The sequence below is a fragment of the Hermetia illucens genome, chromosome 3, assembly GCF_905115235.1.
Source record: "Hermetia illucens chromosome 3, iHerIll2.2.curated.20191125, whole genome shotgun sequence".
NCBI classification, from domain to species: Eukaryota; Metazoa; Arthropoda; class Insecta; order Diptera; family Stratiomyidae; genus Hermetia; species Hermetia illucens.
Window position 1 is genome coordinate 153955461 of NC_051851.1, and position 8984 is coordinate 153964444.

Consider the following 8984-nt stretch of genomic DNA (forward strand, 5'->3'; position numbering starts at 1 on the left):
TCAAGGTTGAGAGGTGGCGGCGTTCGATCAACACGTGGTCCATTTGGTTGAAAGTGGGTTCATCTGGAGAGGCCCATGTGTGTTTGTGGACCGCTTTCCGCGTAAACCAGGTACTTCCAACAACCATTTCGAGTGACACTGCTAATTGAATAATCCGCAGTTCGTTATCTTGTATATGTTATCCGACGTATCGCCTAAATACGGGCTCCGTCCCTAGTTGGCTGTTAAATGATGATGATGGATGATATGATTTGGATATCATATCTGGGACAGGCTTCGAAGGTTCGTTCTACTGCCTCGTAGAAGATATCCTTCTCCGACTCTGCAGTCTCCTCTGTAGGGGCGTGAACGTTAATGAGGCTTATATTTCTAAACTTGCCTCGCAAGCGCAGAGTGCATAGCATTTCGCTTATGTTTTCAAAGCCGATAACAGCGGGTTTCATTTTTTGGCTGACTAAGAAACCTACTCCGAGCACATGGTTTACTGGATGACCGCTATAATATATGGTGTAGCGGCCCTTCTCCAGGAAACCGGTCCCTGTCCATCGCACCTCTTGTAACGCTCTTATATCAGCCCTATATTGGGACAGGGTATCGGCTAGCTGCTCATCAGCTCTATCTCTATACAGGGAGCGGACGTTCCGTGAGAAAATGCGCAAATCGTTAATCCGTTGTCGTTGCCGGGTTGGTCGTTATAAGATCCATCCTGTCCGAGGCTTCTTTCATGGCTTCGTAACATCGGTTTTTCGCGTAGGGTTGTCAGCCCTACCCAACCCCCAACCTGAAAGACCAGTTGGTACAATTTGTCCCGTTTTTAGGTGCGGGAGACTCACCTTCATCCTTCTCCGTCTGCAGCTTTTCGTTATGAAAGAGCCCGCAGCGGTCACCACGTGGAAGTGTGAAGGGTTTGGTAGTAGAGCTGTTGGTGTTGCTTAGGCAGGCATTTCCCAGGTTTTATGCTCCATCGTGGGTACCAATCCACGTTTCGCCCTGGGACCTATACTACCCCTTTGACCACCTGTCGATTGGCATTCTTATATATTTGCCAATTGGCCGGTGTTTTATCGTCGAGAAATTTGTGGTAGAGGCGTTTCTTTTCAGGGACCTTCATTTCAACATCATCATTCCAATGCCAAGTATCTCGGTTATTGTACCGCTTACCCGGCTTGGTGACCCCGAGGGTTGCAGAGACCGCTTTGTGGATCGTGTCTTTCATTTGGTTTCATGATTCTTCCATATTCGAAATGGTTGGCAATCGTATGAGCGAGATCGTTTTTTTTGTTGTTCTCACCAAATCGCCACCATTTAATGCGCCGCTGGCCAGTGCGTTCCTCACGTTGTTTTATCGGTGGCTTAATTTGCAGGACGGCACGTGACAAGTCTTTTCATCGAGAAGTTGCCAAAAGGCATCTTTCTCGGCATCAGGTCGGCCTGTCTGTGGTGCATACGCGGTGAAGAAGTGAATAGTGCGATTCGCTGATATAATGGTGAGCTTCATCAGCCGATCATCAAATCGTTCGACTTCTTTAATGGCATCACGGAAACCCTCTGAGATGGCAATGCCAACACCATATTGAGTGTGTGGGTTACGAAAATATAGAAGTTTGTAGCCACTTTTACCGCGTTCGCGTTCAATGTCGCAGCTTTTGGCACCAGACCATCGGGTTTCTTGCGGAGCGCAGATATCAATGTGCCTTTTCCGAAGGGCTCTTGCGAGCTCCTCGGTCTTTCCAGTTAGGGTACCAACATTTAGCGTGCAGACACGTACTTGTTTTGTTCGTTGTGTTCGGACTAACTTGCTTACGTCCTGACGTCGTCCATGCGTCAAGAACCCTTGCCCATTTCTCGACAGGGCCGGGGCCCGTCCTGCCGCGTCGACTGAGGTGGACGCCCAAGCATTTCTCCAAGGCTTGTGACTCAATCCGATGATCATGTTTGTAACGACATTGTATGCATTTTCTTGGTCGACCTGTCGCGGGGCCTGTCACCAAGAGAGATGAGGAAGGATTTAGCATAGTAGAATAACTCGAACTATACTCTATTTATATCTTTCCCTGATCTCAGCATTTTATTTTTGTTTTACTGAGGATAGTACAGAGTACGTTGCCGCAAACCCTCCTCCTTTACCTGGGCTTGGGACCAGCATAGCGGAGTTAGCTCTAACAATTTTGAGGTATAGATTGTTAAGTCAATTACTTCGTTTCTCTCGGTCCCACGTCGGTCGAACGTAGAGGCGCACCCTACGTTTGCAGCCATAAGACCAGTTGAAGTGACGAAATCAAAAAGCTATTCTTGGATTGCATTTGCTAGTGCCCCAACAAATATGTTGAGCATTCACATCGCAACCTATTAAGAGTTTGAGACCACTTGATTCTGCATACGCCTTCAGATCCCTAAGCTCGGTGGAGGACACAAAGAATCATAGGGTAAATAAGCGGAGGCAAGTGTTTCGTTTCTCCTCTCGCCATTAATCTGGTATTATACGATGACCGTAACTAAGTCCTGGGAACAGAACTGTCTCAGCATGGTTGCCTCTGATCGTCTTGACATCAGGACACAGGTTCTCGGTCTTATGGATCTTTCATCGTAGAAGATCCTAGCTCGCTTTACTGATCCAATGCCACAGATTCTGTTAAATCAAACTCATGGCTCTTGCACCAGAAAGATGTTAGGGAAGTCCTGCGGCTTTGTCAGTCTCGCTGCCAACAGATAGGAGGAGGCTTTGGCATGCTGCAGGTTGATGTGACCAATCCTTACGTTCTTCCACATAAACCTAGTCTAATGTGTTATGGAAAACAGTTAGAAGCGTATGCTGCAATGCGCGTATGACGGGATTTTCCCTACACCGTACCGTCAGAGACTCGATCCACCCGTGTTTGATTTCTACGAGAGAAGTCGCACTTTGAGTTCCCATGTCCTCATCCACTTATCACCTTGACTGGTTTGCGGTGTCCGGTTTGCATAGATTCGATCACTCGAACTGGCATCAAGTCAGTTTCGTTCACGTCTCTGGCTTCCCTTTCTTCCACCTGTTCCTTGGAAGGTGTAGGAGAAGATACTAGCAGGTAGAATTCACTCTGTAGTCCCTTCACCAGTGCGTACCCCCATACGAGGGTTCCGCGCGCAGCTCCATTGTGAATGTCCAAAGTCCATGCCCGGGTTCTGTTCAGCCAACATGCGCATGATGTCCTCTGCCTTCCTTCGAGGGCCCGGTAACCAACATCCTACATGTTCTGTCCTGCGTAGCTCAGTGTTCACAATAGTGAACTTGGGCCGACCGGCAGAACTTGAAGCCGGGATTACCTGCTGGAGCCACTTTAAAGCAACCTCATCAGGGCACTCTAAATGGAGAAGCCCATCGCGAAAACCTTGATTGTTAAATTATGGCTTCGTTTCAGGCTCCAGTTTATTTTTCCATAGGCATTCCCAGAGGATGGTAAATTGTCCCTCTGACATTCTGCCATCCTTCGCGGAGCAGTCACTTTTGCCTATTACCTAATTACGTTCACAGTCATCCTTTCCTCTGGGATGGCTAACATTGGAACCTAGCAAAACTGGACGTCATTCCAGTATTCGCTAAACGTGGACCGCCACCCCCACCCCTAAGGTCAGAGCTCAATTCTCAGAGACGCCTCAACGCTGATCTCCATGCGTGTAAAAATTGTGGGCTTCTGGTTTCCCACCTGTTTAGGTGCTGGATTGGTCCGAAATATGAAAAGGAGTAAGTGTAGGTCCAATCCTGCTTGCTATGGACATTTTTGCTTGCTTCTCCCCGGGGTTGTGGCTAGGGGCTTAGAAATGACCTTTTCAGTTAGCGAAATTTCTAGAGACACATGTTGGGGTCCATATTTTCATTATTCAATGCTCACTAGCAGTTTTTAGTCCTTTACATATGATATTCGTTATGACAAACCATAGATGAAATTTATGATCTCAAGTTCTGCTCCAACATATGAGGCTAAAATATTTACACAATTAATCTGAAGAAATTAAAAAATTTAATTCACGTTTTCGCTATATTAATTGCACCCGTTTCCTCTTTCTCTTGGGAAAATTTAATTCAAACAATTTCTGTTGCAGCTAATTCTATCCACGTCCTTAAGCGCTTACTTAACAAATTGAGCAAGAACGTTAGGAGTAATTTCTGGAAACACCTCTCAGTGCTTGAAAAAAACAGCCAATCGTAAAAAGGATCCATTTCCGGCTCCTTCTTGCTGTCATACGCTCACTGTTCACGAATTGCATATAAAATCGTGGAATCCTGGAAGAAAGGAAAGGGTAACGAGGTCATTTGTATTCATAAATTTTCACCTCCTGCAAAGAAGGGCACTGAGGAATTGGTCAGGTGTTGTAATAACGTGATGGAATTCATTTTTTACAGCTCTGGAATTCGTTTTAGGGAGAAGCTTGGGATATATTCTAGGAGGGAATTTCAGGTATCTCAAAATCGATGTCCAGAAGGATCTACTTAGCAACGTGGAGAGAATTTTACCTGTTTTTCATAAAAACTGCTCATATTTTCGGAGACTAATTACGAGGCCCACGGAGCTGAAAAATAATTTAAGGAGTGATTTGATTTGGACTTATTTTTTTAGTCCTTGAGCAATTAAACAATTAAAGTATCCAAAATCTGAGATTTACAAAGAATATTTCGATTTACCTTGAATTCGATTCAATCAAATTCTTTGAGGATCGAGTTCCTTCAGAAAATATCGAAGAATATGCACACCTCAAGCCTTGGGCTCTCCCTTTCATCCCGCTCCTTAGACTCTTTTGCTTGCCTGTTCTTTCGGTTATCACATCAACCCCAAACGCACAAGTCATTATCGCTCCTAAATCACGAACGTTGGAGTGTTATCTCTTTCATCGTTCCTAAAAATATCTTCGGGACCTAATTGCCTTAAATCAGAACCTAAGCGATTTATATACATGCACAGACCACCTCGTTGGAACGATGGCTCCTGGTCCCCTTCCGCTAAATTTTCTTTGATTTAGTTAAATATCCTCGAGGGTATTGTCTCAGAACCATTATATCAAAATCTGCTTCTTCAGCATAGAGAGTAAGGACGAACCAGAAAAGATCCCGTTTTTTCGCTCGTCCTTTCTTTCCCTTGTCCCGAATGAAGGCTGAATGTCGTACTGTACACTAATTCTTATTTTATTGCTACTGTGTCTCGTATGTATAGGAGAATCCTTGGAAGCTCCAGGGCGATTTGTTTTCTATTTCATGTGTGTTAAGAAAAAAAAAATCGGAAGACGGTAGTCGGGTGCAGGAGGATGTAAGGCTGCGTCTAGACTGGGACTTTTGTAGGAAAACTGGGATGTTTGTTTTAGAATGAAAATTTGAAATTTAGTTGGACAGGAGGGAGGAGCTGCAGAATGTTTGACTTAAGAGGAAGGAATAACGATACTCAAATATTAGGACTTTGGAGTTAATGATTTTTCTAAGTTGGAGTCTGGGAACTTATTAGTGAACAAGGAGCATGAACATCTCCTTCTTTTGGATTTATATTTTATTAGTGTAGTCCTTTTGGGGTTTAAATTCTGTTAACAGGCGTATAGTCTAAAGAAGAATGGTATATAAGATGGTATATGGGCTATAAAGGTCTGACGAGAGGGTGGACTAAAGCGGGTGATTCTCTCGACCCCGGAGTTTTTCCAGAAAAGAGGCTTTACCAGCTTTAGATAGATCTTTTGGGAATATAGAAGGGCGTCTTATTCAATCCGAGCATGATTTTCAAGGTTTTATTTGCAGCAGCGTGTGGGATTCTCACCCACTAAAACCACCCTCACTTTCTCCTTTTTCCTTCCCTGCGGGACCGCTGCAAAGCATTACTTCGCTGGGTGGACTGCGCTTTAAGCGACCTTAAGCCTTCCGTTCTTCGCCTCCTCCTTGCGTGTTCCGCTCTTCCAAGTTCCTCCTGTATTCTTTTGATTGTGGAGTTCACCGCACTCCAGTTTTCTCCGACTTCAACATTTCCCCGACGATGTTCTGCGGGCTTAAGTTGGTTTTCAGGGAGTCTTCCAGACTCCTCCTTTCTGAGAAAAATCTTGGACAGTGGAAAATAACATGTTCCGGGTCCTCAGGTCAGAATCATCCAGTCTGAATTGGTGCAGGTACTTCCTGTAACAACCATGTCCTGGCAGGAATTGCGTCAGATGGTAGTTTATCTCACCGTGTCGTTGCTGGATCCACTCCTCAATACGGGGGAATCAAAGTGTGGGTCCAGCGACCCCTCTGTGAGTCGTCCCACCGTTTCTGCCACTTCTCCAGCGACTCTCGCCCTGCTGCCTTTCGTTATTCTGCATTCTTTTCAGGAGGATTCATTTTCCTTGTTTCGTACAGGCAGCGGGTCTCACTTGCAAGAATGTCTATCGGGATCATTCCCGCAGTAACACACGCTGCCTTTGCTGATATTATTCTGAAGGCGCTGCACACCCTTAGCGCCAGTCATATTTACCCTCCTACGATTACTCTCACACGCTAGTGCTTCCTCCCAAATTGGTACCGCGCAAAATAGTGTGGAGCGAACCACTCCGGCCACAAGTAATCTGCGGCTGTATCTTGAGCCTCCAATGTTAGGCATCATCCGCGCTAATGATACGCTGGTGTTTGCCGCTTTCTCACAGGCATAGTCCAGATGACGTGACCACCAACACGAATATTAGCCGTATTCCTCTTCCTATGATTGGCAATCAAGACCGCCTCCGTTTTTGTTCCGCAAGGTCAAGCTGAACCATCTCCAGCCACGCTTTTATGGCGCTAATTTTTTCGTTAGCGTGCATTTCAACGTCTTTAGGTTGTTTCGCGACGACGACCACAGCTAGATCATCTGCGAAACCGATTATCGTGGCATCCTTTGGCACGGGAAGGACAAGGACCCCATTGTACATGACGTCCCACAGGAGAGGACCCAACACTGAGCCCTGTGGTGCTCTTGCGGTGACGGTGTACTGCTTGGATCCCTCAACCGTGGCGCGCTAAAGTGTCCTCTGCAAAAGGTAACTGTCGAAGAGCTTTGACAAATAACTAGGTACACCTGTTTTAGCCAGTGGGAGTGTATAAAAATCACTCCCAACTCGCGGAATTGAACGCATTTTTGATGTCCAACGTCACCACGGCACAGCATTTTTTAGACGACATCGCGTCTCGAACCAGCTTCAAAACAACGTCTACGGCGTCGATCGTTGAGCGGGCTTGACGAAATTGAAATTATCGCTCCGATAGTCTATCCTTATATTCGATGATAGGGAGCAGTCTGTTGCAGATGGCCCTTTTGAGCATCTTTCCTGCCGTGTCGATAAGGCAAATCGGTCGGTATGATGGTGGGTGTCCTGGGTGCTTATTTGGCTTCGGGAGCAAAACTAGTTTTTGACTCTTCCACCGTTCGGGGAAAACTCCTTCACCATGCATGTTTCAAACACGCTGATAAACCAGTCTGGCCTTAACAGCGAGTTTAATAGCTCTATTGGGAACAGCATCCAGACCGGGTGCTTTGTTATCACCTATTCTCCGGCAAATTTGGGTAAGTTCCTCCTCAGTTACCGCAGGTATGGTGCAGACGTCCAATGCTAGCTTGTGTTGTTTGCGCTCCCCTTTATCCGGGGGGAAGAGCGCCATCACGATATCGAACAGAAGATGCGGGCATGTCAGTTGTGGTGTTCGCCCTCTCATTTATTGCCATAAAAATCGGCTCTGGGAAGGATACCCAGAAATTAAACCGAACACGCAGGAGAATAGGAGAGATAAAGTAACGATGAAGAGGTTCAGAAACTCAGTACCGGCGATTTTTGGGAGTGCGCAAACGGGCTCTTGACCGTCGACAGCCAACGACCGTAGCGCCTCAGTAGTGGGAACCTTTGCTACTGCTGTATCAAATGTTACAAGCGCACGGAGGGAGTAAAACTGGTTCCATTGACGGAGCCGTTCAGAAGAAGCTCGATTCTTGGTAGATCCGGCAAAAGCCCCGCGAATGCTATTCCCAAGGGAGAGAATATAGCGGAATATGGCAAGGCAGAAATTATGACGTCTATCTACCCGAGCGACCTAACATGCAGCGACAAATGCGGAGAGAGGAAGTGTACCCCCCAAGGAGAATTTGAAGCCGAAAGGTGAAACCTCGAAAAAAAAGGAGATAGGAGGAGGATACGACTGGAGGTTGTTATCATCTCTAAACGAGGCGAAGACTGACGTACTTAGAAGAGCGAAGCAGGCTCAAAACTTACCAATCTGGGAGATAATGTTGGCCACAATAGACGGTTTTACAAAGGAGAGCTAATGTTGGAACTCCAAGGATATACCGCGAACAAGTTCTTAAGACAATCAGGGCTAGCAGGCCGGCAATCTTTATAGTCTGTAAGGATATAGATGAGGCTACCACAAAGGATGACGTTCGCGCCTTGAAAAAGGAGTTCGAGCTAATTTGACTTCAAGACTCAGTGGTGAAAGCGCTATGGAAACCTAGGGTGAGGTCTAGATACAAATCAATCTCAACCAATACCAGCTGGCGTATGATCTACTCTCGGAAACCATCCATAAGAAAGATCGTCGATGTGGCCATAATTAGTGGCATTTTGTCCCAACATCAAACAGGCCAAGCAGCGCTATAGGTTTGCTTAGGGCAAGTCCTCAGAAAGGCTTCATCAGAGCGAACTTGAAAGGAGCTCACATATACAGCTGCTATGCACCATCCAGCGATACACTTGACAGGTATAAGCAAATGCTATCCGTCGCTTAAAGGAGTGAAAATGCCCAAATAAACTCTTCTGGCGGGCTTACACAGTGGTAGTTAAAAGGCTGCGAAGATCACCACAGGTGACCTGTTCTCGTCACCTGAAAAAAAATGTTTGCCAATCTTATAGCCGTATTGGCACTGGATGTTAAAAAGGCGTTCAATTTCGTCAACTGAGGTCGAACTGAAGGCGTATTGGTTGACATAGTTGTTCCTGGATAATTGGGGAGTGTGGTCGGGAGTTACCTTTTG